Source organism: Bactrocera dorsalis, chromosome 1 (genome assembly GCF_023373825.1).
Source record: "Bactrocera dorsalis isolate Fly_Bdor chromosome 1, ASM2337382v1, whole genome shotgun sequence".
NCBI classification, from domain to species: domain Eukaryota; kingdom Metazoa; phylum Arthropoda; class Insecta; order Diptera; family Tephritidae; genus Bactrocera; species Bactrocera dorsalis.
In genome coordinates this window covers 30,354,189-30,374,441 of record NC_064303.1, presented here as the reverse complement: position 1 = coordinate 30,374,441, position 20,253 = coordinate 30,354,189, and the positions used below count along the sequence as shown (strand labels likewise).

Here is a 20,253-nt window from a genome sequence, read left to right as displayed (position 1 = left end):
TTTTTTTTATAAAAATATGAAAAACTTTACAATCACTTCACTTTAACGAAAATGGCAAGGTTATGTTCGAAATTATGGCACAGCTGTTGTAAATTTGAATGGCTACTATTGATTTATACACTGATCGGTTTCGAATTATCGATACTCTCGATATTCGAGTCTGATCAAGAATTGGCAAAAATGAGAAATACATAATAGGAAAATTTATAACCCCGGTGTTCAAAATTCTTCTGTGTCCAAACTCTTCTTCTTTCTGCAATAATAATGAATTATAAGGTATTGGTTAAACACCAATTATTAAGTAATTTTATGTAGTTAATCCAAAACGTCGTGTAAAGCGTTTTAATTCAGTCCGGCAACACGTCGGTTATTAATTTCCAATTGTTTTGTTTTTGTGCAATTATCATTTTTGTCTATCGCATCATTTGCCGGACGAGCGTTGCATTTTTCACAGAATTGAATGAATTGAACATAGTGGAATGTGTGAAAAGTGGTTGCAGTAAAATTTGCTTAAACGTAAATATTTTTACAGTCAAGTTGGTGTCCAATTCTAATTACTCAGCGAAATATTATTGTAATTTCATTGCTTTAAAGGAATGGGGAATGATTACTATGCAAACGTAACTGGCGTCCCTTCGTGTTCATCCTCACGCTGGCTAACAGAAGAGGTTTTTAAGCTGATCGATATGGTGCAGCATGATGAGGCCATTTATAATCCGCGCCATAAATACTACTTTTGTCGACCATATGTAGAGAATTTCTGGCGTGAAGTTGATCAAAAACTTGAAAAGAATCGTAAGTAAACGATATCTGCGTAGTTGTAACACGCACGTTGTTACACTTTATATTATTTGAATTGCAGCTGGCGCCATCCTTGCAAAGTGGACTAATTTGCGTATATCTTTTCACCGTGAGTACACAAATTATCTAGAAGAAAAGATACCGCCCTGTTGGACTTATTTTAATCGCATGTTTTTCCTTCATCCATATTTAAGGAAGTAAGTGTGCTAATAAAATTTAAGATTAGTGTTTAATAATTAACAAAACTGAACTACTTTTTTTTCAGAAAACATACACCACCCAAATCACTTGACTCACAAGTACAGGACGCCTTAGTACGTATCAGCTCTTTATCTGATCGTTTGCAGCGCGAACGCAATGGCTGCCAATGCAGCTGCCGCCCTTAGCGGTAACAACGTTACAAGCGATGTACACTCGTCAAATTTACATCCTCAGCAACCAATCAATAATTGGAATATTTTGATGATGCCGAGCCGAAGATTCCGATGATTTAGAAGATGTTATAGATGATGAGCAGCGAAATCGCTTTCGACATACAGACGGACATGTGCATACACTCAACAATGATATTAAATCTGAATGTGATGATGTTAAATCGGATGTTGATGATTATGAGCCAGAAATCTCTGCTGTACGTCAAGAGGAAGAAGATAAGGAACTTCAAGAGATGGAAATGCGTAATTTCATGGTGGATTCATAAGCCAGCAGCAGCACCAACGCAATTCCCTTAGAAGATAGACGTGCACAACTACGTATGCAATCACGCACAACTGTGTTTGCAATCACGCTCATGTCAAGATGAGTTTACAGCTGGTAGTAGTTTACATACAAATCCACATCCTAGTGCTCCTCCTATTCCACCGTTAGCGGTAGTGGTTATACACGCATGCACAGCTCCCAAGTCAGCACAGCAACAACACATACAAATATATCCCTAGTACGACCAACGCTGGCAAAACCTATGGAATTGGTCAGCTCTACCACAAGCAATTCTGGTCCTGTCGGTCTCAGTGTTGGCGCTGGCGTTAGCACAGGCAATGCATTGACAAATAATCCAAATACCGATGCAGATTTGAATGCGAGTAGTACATCGAGAATAAGTAACCAAGTTGCAACAACTTCGACTGCTATGAGTCACCAGCATCACCAACGCCACTCAACTGCTAGCCATCACACACACAATTATAGTCATCATAGTGCTGGTGGCAGTGCTAACTCACACCATCGTTTAGAAATTGTCTCAATATCGTCTGGCACGGCTGGCGCTGGTTTGAGTAGCAGTAGTGCAGCAAGTGCAGCGGTACCAGTGTCAACGTTAGTGAATGCAGCCAATACAGCAGCGCTTCCACCTGCGCCTCAGTCACATGTGGAGTTATGTGATTGCAAAACGGATCCGGACGCTATGTTCCTCATGAGTTTACTGCCTGATATTCAAAAATTAAACAGACGAGATCGCGGTAAAATTAGGAGTAAGCTTTCCAGAAGAGCCTCTAATAAACCGTGGTTTTACTTTCTGTGGTTGAATTTGTAGAAAGGTGTGTTACTGTTAAGAACAAAATCACAACCATCTTTTTTTTGTTACTTATAACGTTTTGTTTTTATTGCAGATAAGTGAAAAACATTGCTGACATCGAAAAACAGATGAAACTTCTACCCATAATAAAGCTTTTAAGTGGATTGCTGTTGTTGCCGTTAATGTAAGTTCTAAGCTTATTACTATTGAACAGCATAGATACTGAGTCACAGCGATTAGTATGTAAGACATAGAGGTACAGACCAAATAATAACATTTAATGTATGTAGAGTAGAATATTCACAAATGTGATGCTTGATTTAATTTTAATGAAAACCCTGCAGTACCTATTTGGGTAATTCACAAGTTAAAGAAAAGTATAAACTTGTATTTTCAAAACTACTATTTAAAAAAAAATTAAAAAAAATTTAAACCAAAAAAATGATCAAAACGAAAAGGAAATATTTCAAAAAACAAAAATATTTTCAAATTAAAAAAGAATATTTCAAACAAAAAAATATTACAAAAAAAATTGTACATATACAATATGAATAATTTGTTAAGGTTAACGAAAAACAGCTTAGAGATGACACCATATTACTAGTATAGTTATTTCCTAACAAATCAGCGGTTTTGTGAACTGCCTTAATGAAAGAATAGCTGAAATCGAACATTTAGATCTTTTTTTGCCAATTGCTGTTATAATTATTTTTTTAAGTTTTAAATTTACATATTTTAATTTTATTTTACTATATTTTACTACATTGGAATATCTGATTAGATGTTTTAGCCAATTTTACAAAGCACCGGTTTGTTCTTGAACTCTACTTAGGCTAATATAAACATGCACTCCGGCTATCAGCTTCTTGACAAGCATTACTTCTCTAAATATTTGAAGTCAACCTGATTTGTTATGTTTTTCTCAAAAGAGGATAGCGTCCTACTTGATTAGAGTTCAGCAATAGCATGAAATTCTATTGTTGTAACACGTAACGTCGTTTCCACAACAGTTGGTTCTACGTTACGGTGAGCCAGTTATCCGGTCAATAGCAGTTATTTCGGCGATCTAACCCTGTTTGGATAGGTAAATTTTAAGTTAGATGGGTTATCAATGCCTGAATGAAAAAGTAGCGAAAAATCAGCGATTATTTGAAAGCAATACCTGATTAATATCACTTTTGATATTTTTATATGGAACAAACCTTCCCCTTCTCTTTGAGTTTGTTCTATGAAAAGATTAATTTTACCGTATACCACAAAAGCAGACTAATCGGGTTCAATACTCTACGGACTAGTTAGTTTTTGCAGCCTATTAAGTATTCTACGGACGTAGAAATTATCTAAAGTCAAAGGTGGTCCTTACTCCCTTTTTAGTAATGACATATGTAGGTTGTTCTGTATCAATTTCAAATCTATAGTTTTCATAAGTTAGACAGCGGTGAAATCACGGACCAGTTTCTTAAAGAGGCAAATTTTCTCTGTCCTTCTTATTCACTTCCCAAGCTTTTTATATTATCAATCATAACAAAAATATTTCTTGTTTAGTCCTACAAGGCATTTCTATTGCGTATACCCAAAGTCCACGGAATGAATCTGCACTTGTATCCAATTTGAAAATGTATGTACAATGGCGAGATTCGTTCCGGTTACCGGCGATTGACGCCGCTTTTCTAATTTTCTGCTGACGCCAAAGCTTGTGCGAAGTATGGCATTACACCTAGCGTTTACACGGTCCATGGTTTCTTTAAGGTGTTGAATTGCAGCTGCCGTTCACACAATTCTTCTGATTCATGCGAATTAAATATTTAAGTCGCGTGCGCGCGTTTTAAGAATATTCGGATATTACTAGATAAAAGTACTAGTTGATTCGAATGGGGAATGTGCAATACCTGTTAAAATTTCCCATTTGTCCGTAATTCATACAGTAATGAACAACGGCGTCAAAAGAATAATTTTTTCCTGCATTGGGGGGAGAAAGAACAAATATAGTATTTTTTTTTTTGGATTTTTCTATTAATTACATTGAACAAATTTTTATAAAATTCTTTGATACGAGCGTGGTTATTGTACATTTGATAACTAATTAATTTTTCCAATATATTAATATTATCTTCAATATTCAAATAATATTTGCAATAATCAACAGTAGGTGCGTTAAAAATTAAATTTTGTGGATCTACTGACATAAAATGGGTATATAATTCTTCTATTGATAAATCGTTATAATAACTAGCATGAATTTTTAATATATTTATCATTAATGGTGAATTTCTATTAAAAAATATCCACTTTGATGCGAAACGGGGTATTTTTTGAGGAACCGTAAAATCCTCTCCGATTTTCCTCCTTTTTCACGTCCGGATGAGTTGTTATGGTAGTTGCCACTTCCTTCAAGAGCTTCTGAATTAACTGGTGTTTCTTGTCCAATGAACTTTTCGTTAAGAAGATTGAGCGGATCTCCGCTTCCTTCCACCATGATTTTTTGTCCACGTTTACAATCTTCGAGAAATTGTAAACATCCTGTTTGATTACCTGGTACCCAGTTTCCTCCGGCAATGTCCAGGTAACATATCGATCGTCGCTCCCTCTCACAATAGATTGTGAGATTGATCCAGTGATCGATGGTGTAGTCGATACTGGCAATAATTCGTCTAGAAAATCGTCGTTCGATTCGCAGCAACCGTTTAGCAGTTTCGATGGATGCATATCTGCAGCTGTAGTTATTGTAGGTACAGTCGTGGATGATGTGGTAGTGATCTTCGTGGTCGCAGACAAGGAACACGGCTCCTCGGTGTTTTTAAATATACATCCATAATCAAATCTACCAGTTTTGGGAATATATTCTTTTTGTTACACATCGTGTAGGATTCGTCTTTTTGAAGGTATTGCAGAATCCTTGTAAGTACACTTCCCAAATTCGATCTGATGGAGTTTCAGGGACTTTAACATTTTCAAGATCCCTTGTTGCATCTGTATAATGATCCTCTTCCAAAGGAGGTTTCTTTCTTTCACACAATGACGCTCCACTTCCTTCAATACTTTCACAATCTTGTATAGAAACACATCTTTCTCCCACAATAACTCTATTAAGTCTATTATCGAGATTAGGGTTATTAATCCACTCTCGATCAGTGCATTTTTTGCTCTAAGTTGAGCCTGATGACATGTTTCCGGTTGATCGTCGCAATTGTGATATAATTCGATCTCCTTCATTATATTCTGTGTTTGCGGAATTACCACTACAGGAACTTCCTGTACTTCTTGAGCGACTTCTACTACGGCTTCCTCTTCTGCTTTGAAGGACGAATTGGCTCAATTCGTCGTCGCTTAAAAGCTTTGTCATTGTCTTCCTCGGAGCTGGTATGAATTGTACCTTTTTGATCAAATTTTGATTTTTTCTTCATTATTTAATTTAACACTGTCACTTTCTGTAGTATAATTATAAGAGCACGAAGAACTACTCATTGAAACTGAAATATTCATATGTATATTATATTATACCAGTATTTATACCAAAAAAATATAAAATTAGAATGAAAATATTCTCACTCAAATAAGGTCTTTATTTTCCCCCCACCAACGGTAAGAATTTAAAGATTCTTATTTGAGTTCGTTTGATCTTACAAATCAAACAGTTTGAATATAATTTCAAACAGGTATATACAAGAAAATCGATTTTATATCTAAATATAAGATTGCGGAATTTTTCCAAATATAATAATAATAAATATATTACATACGTTTCTTCGAATTCGCCAAAAAAAAAGCCCAGGTAGTAGCAGTTGCTATATTTCTGTTTTTTTAATTCGTTTATATGTTTGAGGGGTTATTAAGAAACTTCCTCAGAAGTTGGTGCCTAGTCGGACTAAGTCCTGGAGCGCTAGCAATCTCGTTTACTTTGCCCCAAACACCGACCTTTTCTTTCTTCTACTTGCAAATTCTTGCAAAGGTATTTTGTATATAATATTTAATATTTTAATTTATTAAATACTTAAATTTTAATAAATGCTTCTTTAGTAAACCGTTGATTGCATTCAAAATAGCTATCGTTTATCTTATCGAATATGAAATCAGAAAATTGAGAACACATTTACAGAACACGTCAAACGATGTGAAAACGGAAAATGTGAAAATATTGCACGAAAAGGATTTGCAGAACATGCCTGTATATTACATAAATGTAGGATTTGATTTTAAAAATAGCCGTTTTAATTCTAATATATATTTAACAATAATTATATTACTCGTATAAAATGTACTAATGCGGAATGGGCCGTAGTCGCCGGTGGTCTTGCGTGGTCTGTTCGGACAGACAGCAAATACTGCTCCGATTTCAAATTAACACTTCAATTGATTTCTGTTGCCTCTTCTCAACTCTACTCGGTATATTCCTGTGCGGCGTAATATATTTTAAATTTTTCTAGTTAACTCTTGATCTCTGCTGTTTCTTTTCCGCTCTACTCAATTTGTTGCTGTGCTGTCTCGTTGATTTCTGCTGTCATTTTTCTTTTCAGTTCAGTATATTGCTTTGCTGCGAATTACACTTCAATTTTAAACTTCAAACCACTCGTTGATTTTTGCTGTCTCTTTTATATTCTTTCCACTATATTGCTATGCTACGAATAATACTTCCATTTTAAACATAAAATCACTCGTTGATTTTATTAACGATTGCTGATCTCCTCTAACATATGTGTTTATTGTCTTCAATGTTTCAAAATTTCATACGTAACCGTCACTTCACCAAATTTGAAAGTTCTAGAAAAATCGTATGTTCCCGATGCAATAAGTTCATATCAACTACAATACTTCAACATTTATATATTATTTTTCATCCCAAACACAAGTTTTTCACATCAATGTTTAAATAATAATATTTGTAATCGCTCCACGAAACTGTCATTTATACTCAAAAAATTCAATTAAAAACCTCGTTTCGGCTGAGCCCCCAAATTTGTAGGAATTCTATCCTTATATAAAATGAAACTTCAATTGTTATCACGACACGTCCTTCCTTTATTAGATACGATTTGCAACTGTGTTCTCGTTCGTCGTTAGTAAGCGTTATGCTGTTTCGGAGATGTAGTTTAATAGGTGTCCGAAACCTCTCCTACATACATCAAATAACTTTTTTCATGTCATACTGTATTACGGCATGAGAAACAAATATTATTGATCTGAAAAATTAGGAAGGGCAGCCACCACCATGAGCAAAAGAAAGGGAACAAGAACAAACTTCCACACTTCGGTTTTGCTCTGTACAAAGCGAGGGAATTGTTTTTGCAAAGCGGACGTAAAAGCATAATTGCCTTTTCTTTTCCTATTTGCTTCAGTTGCCATTGATAACTGCAAGTACTCCAAATATTATCTATAAAATTAATTTAGTTTTCGAAATAATTTCATTTCACATCATATTTATAACCTCACAAGTCTTGGTCTGTACACTTACCGATAACTTGGGAACGTCGACGAATTCCAAAAGTTTTAAAACTGGAGCTTACAATATAATTACATTCGCATCCGTTTTCGTTCGACAAGTATGTAAATTAAACGAAAACACGATTGATTTGAAAGAATTATAAACGTTGTTGACAATGGTGGTGGCTGTGAATAACAGTGTCGAATGTCTCGATAACGATCGATATATTTTGTCTCTTTTCATCCCATTTAAAAATAATTCGGTGGCGTTTATCGGATGTGCGTGGTGTGTATCCAATAAATTGGATAAATGTGCGTAAAAAGGCGTTTACGCCGAAAATCAATCAATCAATCAAAATCATACAAAGTCTCTTCACCCTGCCACTGCTTATCGTCAGCTTTAGTGTTATAGCCATGGTCAGCGATTGTTTTTCTAATGTTTTCCGACTTTCCAATACAGAAATCCCATTTTTAAGCCTCGTGTCTTGGTGTTCATGCCCAGCAACAATACATGTCAGACGGAAAATATTCTCAAACTCATACAGAGACTGACTGTCAATCATTAGTGAAAAACAGAGCATGAAAAATGTCTAACTTTGGAAAATTTCATTTGTTGGAAACAAATCCATCGACTCACCATGCTCATCAAATGAGCAACATCTAATCGTATAAACGTAAAAATTTCCGGACGATGTTTGAATTCTTCATGTTCACTGGCTAGTAGAAAACAAGTTTCATTGTAAGTTTTCACAGTTTGAAAATTAAATCCTAAGCATAATCCGTTCATTAATGCCCGGGACGAGTCACAAACTACTTTGCTTTGGTTTCAAAGCTCCATTGTCCTGCCAAACTTTAATAAACTTCCAAATTATCCCTGTGTCTTGAGATTCAGTCAGCATATCATGTACAGACACAATTACGCCGTCATAGTGGATTACAATTGAATACAAAAATATGTGTCCTGGCAAAGTCCTTATTTGGCCGTTCTATTTTCCGAACAAGGCTACCAGTCCTATCAAAAGATATTGAAGAATAATGCCTCATTATTTTACGATATTGATTATATGCATGAAGCTGTTGATGTGTGCTGAAGATGACCAAAAATTTATTTGAAATGACATTGTGGATGGATCCTTGGTATTTCGCATATCTCATTATTTCTAAATTTTCCACAACGTTTTTTTTTGCCTGCTTCAATTTCGTATAAATTATTGGAAAAAAAGATCACCTTTCGACGTTCACCGCGTAATTGCCGCTTTACGTCCTCATGTTTAGTACTGAGAGTACTTTGTGTCCTAATAGTCATAAAAAAAATCTCCTTCTTCGGGTTCTTCATCCAGATAACAATATAAAGGATTATTGCATGTTTGCTAGCACAGTGACCAGTGACGATCAGATAATGGGTTAGCTTTGCCCGATTGTGAAATTTTGTGCTTGTCGAAATTGAAGCAGCATGGGAGAGTAGTTTGACGTTGAATGATCTCGAAAAGTTCATCTGTCCATGTACCTAAGGGAGGTCAGGAAATAAATAATTCTAATAATTAATTATATATCATCACAATGTCTAACAATCATTTTTTTTATTTTCAAATGAATGGTTAATGGAAGATAATAGAACAAAAAATTCTTCATATTTGTGCCAATAATTGATTGAAATTTTTACTTTTATTTTTCATTCAATTAAACCTTTCGGGGCTTCCTTTTTGTTTTTGGTTTTAAAAATCTAATTTTTAGCTTTTTTATGTACTTAAGCCGACTTTATGAATAATCAAAACTAATCTTTTAACATTTTGTTTGCAAAAGTGGGTTTTGGACACTATGCCATATGGCATAGAATCTATTTAAAGGAAAAAAATATAATATATAAGTTTTTAATTCAGTTTTAAAATTGTTGTTTTTATTGGATTAAAAGTATTTTTTTTTAAATTTAAACACAAGCAAACGCAACAAACTATAAAAATAGGAATTCATTGTCAATTTCTGGTTCAAGAGTATGTCTGCATCTGCATAGTTCTCTGAAAAAAAAGAAATATAATAAAACTAATTCAAATATAGAAATAGATCTATAACTTACCTCACTTTTCATGGTATAATCTAAAGCAATTTCTGGTCCCGTTTGGAATGCAGTATCTGGAATATCCTTTCCATCCTGGTGCTTTACATATACGTTTTACAAGTGTATACTCAGCCCAATGTTGAATACCATCGAAACGAATCGAACCTGAAGGTGCCCTTTCATATGATGGTCTTGATTTTGAAGTTACTGGAGTGCTAGAAAGGTGTAAGTCCTCCGATTCCTTGGGTCTTCATCTTATTCGTGCGACACTTTGAACATTGCCAATGCCAGCAATCCACCAGCTACATCATTCCGGAACTCTAATAAATCCATTTCATCTTTTTTTCTTATGTTATTACTTTTGCAATTACTTATTGCGATATTTTAGCCAAGAGCTGCATACTGCTAAGTCCAGAAAATGGTCGAAAACTCTAAGGGTCCACTTTTTTGTCAGAATAGAAATTCGATACAAAGATAGCAAAAAGTCCATCTTGTCGACTCCTCCCGTATATTTATTATACACAGCTCTGCTCTGAACAAAATCTGGTGACCTCTTTTCGGTCTTTATCACCATAAATGGACAAAGCCAATCGAACACTGCCCCCATCTAGCCATTTCAAAACGATAATGTTTTGGTTCCTTTCAATGCAATAGTCATAGCTACCTCTTCCTAACTTTTTTAAATCCTTTTCTGGTTTTAGGGGAGCTTTTCCAATTCTGTTTCCTTGTATGCTACCTGTTGCCCATATTCGCTTTCGTCGCAAATATATTAATAAGTTTATAGTGGTAAAATAGTTATCAAAAAATATCTTGTATTTTTATTTTCCGGAATAGTTTTACATAAATGAATAACAATATCCGAACAAAAACCTAACTTTAAGTCTTCAACAATTGTGTTTTTTCCCTGGTATATTTCCAGATCATAAAAAATTCCATTTACGCTACATAGGCAAAATATTTTTATTCCCCATTTAATAGGCTTTTTAGGCATATACTGCTTCAATCCAGTTTTCGATTTGGACGAACTTTAAAAGTTTGTCGGTTGAGTTCCCCTCTACGTAAAACTTTATACAAGTACGTGTTATATGAAATCGTTTTTTTGTCATGTGTTTACGAAAGGCTGGTATTTCAGTAGCACCAGCCCCAGTACATTTGTAATCGAGGATATCCGATTGTTCCAATAATGATTTCCAATCCCATTAATGTCAGGATCTCTTCTTTTTCAACATTAACAGCGGTTCCACTCTTCATAAGTGAGGCTTGATTTGTTGCCTGAACAATAGTGTCAATAAAATCATATGGAAAGTACTTTAGAAAATATGAAACAGGAGTTTTTACATCTTGCTTTGGGTAACTTTCTGAAAATCCTGAGATTGGAGTATTCCATTCTGCCTTTGCCCATCTATATGAAATAATTTTTTTGAATGGTGGATCCGAGGCATCTTCTAAATCCATCAAATCATCTCCTACATCCAAATTTTTCTCAAATTGATCAGAATTCCCATCCGGATTAGTTAACTCTTCGATCAAGAAGGCATTGTTATTTCTATCATCTAAAGTTTGCAATAGTGACTCCAAAACACCATTTTCTTCTTCCTCATCATCAAAATCAGATATATCTGAGTTATCAAAACTAATTAAAATATTTTCAATTTCTTCGGTGTTTAATTTATTAGGCATTGTCAACACGTCTAGTCAGTATGAACTTATACAACAAAGTAAAAACATTTCCTTTGGGAAAAATCTATGCCATATGGCATAGTATGAAATAAAAAAAATCGGGAAGCTCTATTGAACTATATTTCGGATCTAATATTTTCCTAAATTACTAAAGCAATGTTTATCTACTAAATTAATTACAAAAATCTAACAAATTTACAATTTTATTTAACAAAATATATAAAAAGTATAACATGTTCTTTTTTGCAAATTGTCAATCTCACGAGGAACGCTTGTTCTCTGAAATATAACAATGTGTAGGGTCCATTTATTTATAGATAACACTTCAAAGAAAAATACAAAATTAATAAAAAAGTGTACCCACACACATTATGACCTAAAATGGGCTTCAAAAAGTGGCTGTGCCATATGGCATAGAATCACCGAAAGGGTTAATAATGCGATACAAATCACTTTCCACAATTATGTAATTGTTTCAATGAATGATGGAGATTTTATTATTATTATTCTGATAGTAGCTAATTAAAAAGGAAAATGTTCATTATCGCCTTATTAATTATTGAAAAAGGCAAGAATTGGCATTCATTAAAATCGTCTCCTGAATCTTAATTAAAGTCTGCTGATACGTAACGCATTGGACTCGCTTTTGCAAATTTCATATTATACTCATTGATTTTAATATTGGTGCATTCTATTGTTACGTACAGACAAGTTCAACTAATTTTACGGTTTATATTACATATAGCACTTAATTCTTTTATCAGATATATATATTTTTTTCTCTAGTTTAATAGATTATATACTAGTCTTTAATAGTGCGAAGAAACATTTAAAAAAAATCATGAAACACTGAAGAAAAATACAAACAACCCACGTCACGTACGGGACATATCAAGTCAACCAACATTCGAAATCGTTATAGTTTTATTCAGATTTCAGCGAATATATTACAGGCACACAAAAAGTGTCTTCAAAGGAAATTATAACTAAGAATCAAGCTTGCTACTAGCGAAAAATATTAATTAAAACACATATTTATAATTCAAAAACATTTTTTTATATTTGTCACGTACAGACAAGTTGCGTCACGTACGGGACATAGTTCAACTTAAATCTATAATATATGTAAACATCAATATGTAAATACAGTTTTGTCTTGGGAAAGGCAATGTTTTCTGCACTCCACAGTTTTAATAAAATGGAAGTTGGAAATTCCAGTTATCGCTTTGGCATTGTCCCACGGCGATGCACCTTTAATCCTTTCATAAATTTCAGAGGATGGCACATAAATCACACGGGTTTTTGTGACTAATTGAGAAGCTAAATCAGAAAAGTCCTTGGCTGATTGGACAACAACATGTTCATTTTGGCTCATCATTTTCTCTCTTACAAGTCTTTTGATATTTCCGCCAACTCCGTCTATCACACCTTTTCCATGCGATATAGCAAAATATTTCCAATAAAAGGGCCTTTTGTACTTTTCGCTCAATATTGATGTTAGTTTAACCATATAACGGTTCTTAAATTCCGATGAAGGGCCGTCACTCCAAATAATTTCCGCTGAAGGTAAGTCTTCATTTTCTTTATGCATCAAGTCAAACAACTGTAGATCGCTGACGGTTGCTTGTTGACTGTGTCCTTTTGGTTGCTGCCACTTGCTTTATTTTATCTGACACTTGTTAGGCAACAGAGTTGCCATCGCTTACAGTCGACTTTCCTGACCCAATGTGGCGCCCTCGCCCATGGTGCTCTCATCTTCGTTGTCTATGTCGTCTGGATCATCTGGTGGTAACATGCACCAAGTTTTAAGTTGATCTGATGCAAATACGGCTTTGTAGTGACGTTGCGTTCGCTCGGCATGAGGTAAGTCTTCAATTACATAACGATCATTTGGCAGGACTTTGGTGATGATGAATGGTCCTCTAAATCGTGATTCTAATTTACGTGATGTACCGGAGCTTATTGGTTCGTTTGTAGTCAATACGAGATCACCTTCGTTGTACGTCTTCGGTTGATTATGCTTTGCGTCATATAGCTTCTTGGCTTGTGTTCTTAAGTTGTTTAATTGTGGAGCGGTGTTGACTCGTAGTTGCGGTAGATCGGTGTCGTTTATCAGGTCAACATCATCGTCTTAAAGGGCCTGGATAAGTTGATTCTGCAGGATGTCTCGCTTGCTTGGTTGATGTACTTGTGGCTCACTTAGCCCTCCGCGATTAATGAAATAGTCCTCGATGGCGTCTCTCATCTGCTTCATTGTTGTAAACTTCATTGCTGCAATGCTTTGTTGGAGTTCTCTATGTTTTAACCCAGCTCTTGCATAACGTATAATGGCTGCCTCACTCAGTTTGTAACGTATACCTAGTGCCGCCACTCGAAAACAATATTCTTTTACGATTTCTTTTGGCTTCCTCGTTGCGTTGGCCATCACGATACCAATTTCCGCCTCGTTTCGGCCCGAATCAAATTCGTGTCGTAACGCATTAGCAAAATTTTCCCTAGTTGTGTATAATGTAACAAACCACATACGTGCAACTCCTCTTAATCGTGTATAAATAGCCAGCAATAAAAATTTCTCGTCCCATCTATAAGCTTCCACTACTCGATCGACTCTGTCAATAAATTGCTCTACCCTAATGCTTGCGTTATTCGTTGGATCAAATTCTGGCAGGCCCTTTGCAATATCTTTTACAGACGCGTGTCGCATACTACCGTTCGTTGAAATATTCCGTTCGCAGAAATATCCCCGTTGCTTTGTTGTTGTTAGTTGCCACCGTGCTGTCCGTCGTTCGTTGAAATAGCGTCAGTGGCGTGACTCTGAACGCCTGCGCCGCCGTTGACTGCGACTGCGCTATCGTTGCTATTTGCGTTTTGTACCTCTTGTACTGACTGTACCAGTGCCGTTGTTTTGTGCTTGTAGTAGCTGTACCATCATTTCGCGTAACTGCAGTTGTGCCACCGTTGATATCCTCCGTAACGTTGATCTCTTGGATGTCCACCTCGTCGGACTCCTCATATGCGCTAAGACGTTGCAACAACTTGTCCTCGCGTGCCAGTCGTCGCTAATTGCCTTTCCCGTAGCAACCTCTTCAGTTGTTCCACCTTCAAATCACTGATTTTCGCCATCGTATCGTTTTTACGTATCGTGTATATATATCTGCGCGGTGCCTATAGCTCTTCACACCAACGCACATATACTTACTATGTAAGAAATACTTCAAGATGAATAAAAAACTGAATGTTGCAAATACAATTATATCAATCTTTATTATTTGATCGTTACTCTTCGACTAACTTAAACGATTATCCAGGATCTGTTAACAAAGGTTTGAGTTCAAACTTAACAAACTAACAGCCGATTTGCACGAAATTTTCTAAATTGAAAAAATCTAAGTTTCATTTAATTTTAATTTTGATTTTTATTTAACTTTGCACTTAAGTTTGCAGGCGGTTTCACCATTATTCATAATTGGCAACCCAAAAATGACCAAAGCAGGGATGTTAGTATCTAAGATAACAGCTGATTTATGTAAACAAATAAATTGTACTGATTAATAAAAATGGAGAGTGTAGCTCGAAGCAAAGAATTTTTCATCAAGTGGACATTTCTACTTTGCTAAGCCTAGTGCATTTTTTCTACCCTCATTATACGAGAGCGACCTATTTTATAAATATATTTATTAAACCTCGCACTCCATATCACTTCACTTTCGTCGTCAGATTCCATTTTACAATATAAGTATTTATCTTCTGCTACTTGCAATCAGCTGATTGGAAAACGTTAACACAGTTGCATATGACAGTATTTAATTAATATTTAAATGGCAAAGGGTGACCATTTAATACATATTAAGTCAAATGGTGAAACTGAAATAAATTAATTTCACTTAAATCAGTTTTCGTGAAAACCGGCTGTAAGTATACAAAATTAGCAGTAAAATCTCATTCGAGAGTGAGAGCGAGAAAAGAAAGAGTTTTGCATATTTATATATAACTTGTATGTAGACGTGTATGGTTTATCATCCCACTTCTGAAACTGTTAGAAAACACCGTACTCGTTTATTTTACGTTGTTCACTCGCTGTCGGTTGCTTGTTGACTGTGTCCTTTTGGTTGCTGCCACTTGCTTTTTTTTTTTTCTCTGACACTTGTTAGGCAACAGAGTTGCCATCGCTTACACTTTTTTGTCACTGTTATTTTTGCAGTTTATTTTTTGTGAAACTTTTTACTTAGGTATTGTTACTATCCCTAGCTTGGTGTAAATTATATTATTTTAACTTAACTTTTTAGTAGGCACTTTAACTTAAATTTTTTTAACTCGTGCCAAACTATTTTTAATGACAACTTTTTATAATTTTAACTTCACAATTTTTGATAACACAACTTTTTATAATTTTAACTTCACAATTTTTGATAACTCAAGTTTTTATAAATTTTACTATACTGGGCACTTTTTGACTCGTGCACCACGTTGGGCGCCAATTAATTCCCGCAATGAGAGAATTTTTAAAAAAATATATATTTTATATCCGCGAACGCGCGGATGAAATGAGAACACGTCTGGTTCTTGTGGATTGCTAAATACAAATCAAATCTTTATTTCTAAAATACTAATATTTATACAATTTGGTTTTATTTACTTAAGGTTAAAGCTGAAGTGTAAGCATCAGCTTGATTGAATCCAGAACAAAGAGTTAAATTATAATTTTAGCTGTGACAGCAAATTCCAACGGAACGTTAAGTGGTTTCTTTACGATTGTTATTGTTAAGCCTTCTTGTGAGGGCGAGCGATATGGATTTTGGTTACAGAACGGAAAAAGCCTATCGAATTCTTAAATAATCGAAAACGTTAATTATATTTCTAACTTATGAGGCAGTGTAATTGCAGAGTGCAAAGATTCAATTTTGTTTACAGTTATGGTAAGGTTTCTATGCTGAGGCTATCGTTAACTTGTATGCATATTCGAGTAATGCAATAATCGGTATACTAGATTGTTCCTTTTCTAATATTCTTGCAATCTCGTCCGTATTTATTGCCGCTGAATAAAAATCTCCGTTCTTCGCGAAATTAATTGTCGTAGTTAAGTCAAATAACTGCTTGTATAATTCTTGCAATATAACTGTTTGTTTAATCGTCCTAATATCAAATGTTTTATTTTAAAGCTGGAATTAATTTGTCTTTGTTTATTATTATTTTCAATTATGTCGTTGAGTATTGTTTTAATTTCAATCAGGTCGTCGTGGTCTGGGACTCCTATGATAAATTTCAAAGTCGAGTGATCGTCTTGAGCGTCTGGCTCGTCCAATATTCAATAGTTGTTTTCTGAGGATTTCTATTATGTTGAAGAATGCTATTTCTGTTGCGTCTTCACTAGGCATCTCTCCTTTATGTTCGACGATCTCGTAGTATGGTTTCAGTATTTTGATTAAGTTCGTTATATGGAATAGGTACTCATGTTCTTTATACAAAAATGAAGAGTCAGTCTCGGTTAGCACGTACTTGCGATCTTGTAAGTCGGTTATTTCCTGAGCTAAGGATGTTGCTAGGATTAATGTTAGCGTTATCTTCATCACTGTTTCTGAGGTTGTCCTTGTGTACGATCTTCCCCTCCGTTGTTAAAATTGTGTCCCCATGATTTCTTGTACTGTTTTCTTCAAATAGCGTGAATTTGTTTTATTTCGTCGGTTTTGTTTCACATAAACTATTTGTCCTGCTTTATATTCCTTTTGTGTTCGTTTTTTATTGTGGTATGATAGCATATACTCCTGCTTGTTTTCAATAAATTCTTTTATTCCTTCAGTCATGCTCCTTTCAAAAAGTAATTCAATAGGTTTCCTTTTTGTGACGGAATGTATTGTCCTATTGTATTCCTTGATTGCGTTGCATAGTTCTTCAGTCGCGGTTGCTTTATTTTGTTTATTGCGAATTCTAGTAATTTCCAGAATGGTTGAATGCAGCCGTTCAGTTTTAGCGTTAGACGTTGAATGGTTGGCTGGGGTCATTGAATGTTCAGTATATAGCCGTTGGAATAAAGCTTTTGCTGCTATGCTGTTAAATACAGTCTCGTTATCTGTTATTAGTTTATTACAAAACGGGAATATTTGTGTGAGTACTTCCTTTAGTATTTTGTAAAATTCTCTTTTGTGAGATTTTGAGAGATACAGGGTTCCATCGATTTCAAATATGTCCCTGACTGTTTGTGTGTGTTTTCCTGTTGTGCATGTAGACACCAAAGTTGCATTAACTTCTTTAACACATCCCTTAGCATAATTGGAATACCAAGTTTTCCCATGGTTAATTGCGTTTTCAGGCGAATCAACAACAATATTTGCAGGCGTTAGGCTTAAACGCATCTGTAGTCTAATGCAGTAAGTCTGGGCCGGTATTTGATCACGCACTAGTTCTGCGTAACTAGAGGTTGACACTGATGATTTTCCAAATATGAAATCGGAAATTGGTTTTAGGACGGATTGTCTAGGTAATAATCCAATTAATGTCCTGACTCCTTTCATGAGATATTCGGCTGGCGTTGCTCTAACAACGGATGCCTTGCGTCCTGAAGTTCGACGTCTACGTACTGTCCTTTTCCTCTTTGACGAATTGCGTTTGTTAGACGACTGACGATTCTTTCCCATGGTATCGGCAATACACAAATCAGAATTAATGGAAAATATATAAAAATATTAGTTGATGAACTCTTATAGTGTTCAATCCGTTCAAGACTGGCGACGATTTGGTTAAGACAGTTAATCTCACGGTCACAAAATGTCATTAGGAAAATGTTGTAGGATATTAAAGAAGCCGGAAAGTTTTATAATTTTAACGAAACGGTTGGGGTTCGTTACAAGCGGTATCGGAAATCCAATGTGCTTAAAAACGGTGGTTAGTGTGTCCATTCTACACTGTCAATAGGTACTGTCAGGAGACCTCTTTTTTTAGTTTTAGTTCTGTTTTTATTCTTTTTCAATGTTCAAATACAAATATGTTTTTTATATTAAGTATAAAAGAAATATTCGAATTATATCAATGTTAAATACTTGTCTTTTGCTTGTGTCAGGAGACCACTTTTCCGTCTTAAAATTAATGTGTGTATTCCACCGACGCCACTCGACGACTCTTCTTGTGTCGATGCCATCTCTTGACTATTGCGGGTTTGTAGACAGGTTGCCAGATTGTTGACAGTCGGCCTTTCCTGACAGGAAATCGACCTCGATTTCGGCGCCATCGTAGTCTTCGGGAACTAGTTCGTCATCAAGTTCGGGACAGTTGTGGTACCACGGCTTAAGTTTGCTTGACTCGTAAACGGATGAGAAAGTTCGCGATTTTATTGGCATACCCGGCACGTCTTCTATTAAATACCGACCATTATTCAATACCTTCGCGATACGATAGGGTCCACGATATTTCGGTTCTAATTACTTACGCTTTCTATTACTACTAAATCATTTCGTGATATATACGAGGAAGGGAATGCCTTTCATCGAATCGTTTTTTCCATTTTTCTCTTTCGCGCTCGATATTTTTGGATGCAAGGGTACGTTTTTCAACTATCGGAATATTATTGGTAGATTCATCTACCTCTTCATGTACGGCGGCAACTAACTGATTGTATGCAAGATCGCGTAAGCTAAAGTCAAAAATGAGTTCGTTTGGGCTATAACCCGACGTTTTATTTTTCTGTGAGTTAACAGAAAATTGTAAATTTCGTAACATTAAGTCCCATTCTTTTTGATTATCTACAGACGTCCGCAAATAACTAAGGACTGTTTGATTTGCGCGTTCGACTTGACCGTTCGACCGCGGGGTACGTACAGCCGTTTTAACGTGTTTTATCCCTTTCTTTTCGCAATAGGCCGTAAATGTTTTGGATGTGTAAGCGGTACCACGATCAGAAATTAGTTTAGCCGGTAACCCAAAATAGCTAGTTATCTCGTTTAAGGTATTTATTACGTGAATCGGCCGCGTGTCGCGCACCGCTTTAACTATAAGATACTTAGAAAAGGCATCGGATATAGCCAAAATGCACAATTTCCTTTCTTACTGTGAATGAATGGACCTAGGTGGTAAACGTGAATTACGCGAAACGGTATCGGTTCAATCGGATCGTAGTGCATTACACCTTCGACTTTACCGGATTGGGCTTTTCGATAGCAACAATCAATGCACGCGGCGATGTAATTCGTTAGGTATTTACGCATTTGGGGAAACCAAAACTTACTACGAATGTGGGTGATAGTCTTCTCTAACGCATGATGACCCATCTTGTCGTGGCATAGTTGAGCAATATGCCATCGTACAGCTTTTGGAACGACGAATTTAAGGCCATCGTCTTCTAGACGATAAAGGCGGTGATTTTGGATTCGAAAATATTTCTTGATTTCTGTTTCTCGATCAGATTTAACATGACCTCGTAGAATGGCGACTACTTCTCGTAACTTTTCGTTTTGAATTTGCATAGTGTAAAGCCAATCGTTGACGTCGGCTTGTATCTTGAGGATAGAACCTACCGGTTCTACGTTTTCAGTGGGCTGTGCGAAGTGTTCCTCCATAATGTTTTGTTTTTCCACCAGGACGATTGGTGATGCGTACGGAGATTCGGATGGTCGTATAATTTCGTTTTCGAGTAATTCTTTGATGATATCGGCGACGATTGGTCTTTTTGAAAAAGGGATACGATACGGCTTCATATTTACGGGTGTTTGCGAGTTCAGTTCAATTTCCATTTTCTTTAGTTTACAACAACCAAGATCAGAAACTTTCTTTGAGAACACATCACGGTACGACGAAA

General features: G+C 35.6%; 1 pseudogene; it reads left to right on the top strand.

Moving 5' to 3' along the window:
- The first annotated feature begins 387 nt into the window (after positions 1-387).
- On the top strand, positions 388-2,985 carry LOC125778683 (uncharacterized; annotated as a pseudogene).
- The last annotated feature ends 17,268 nt before the right edge of the window (positions 2,986-20,253 follow it).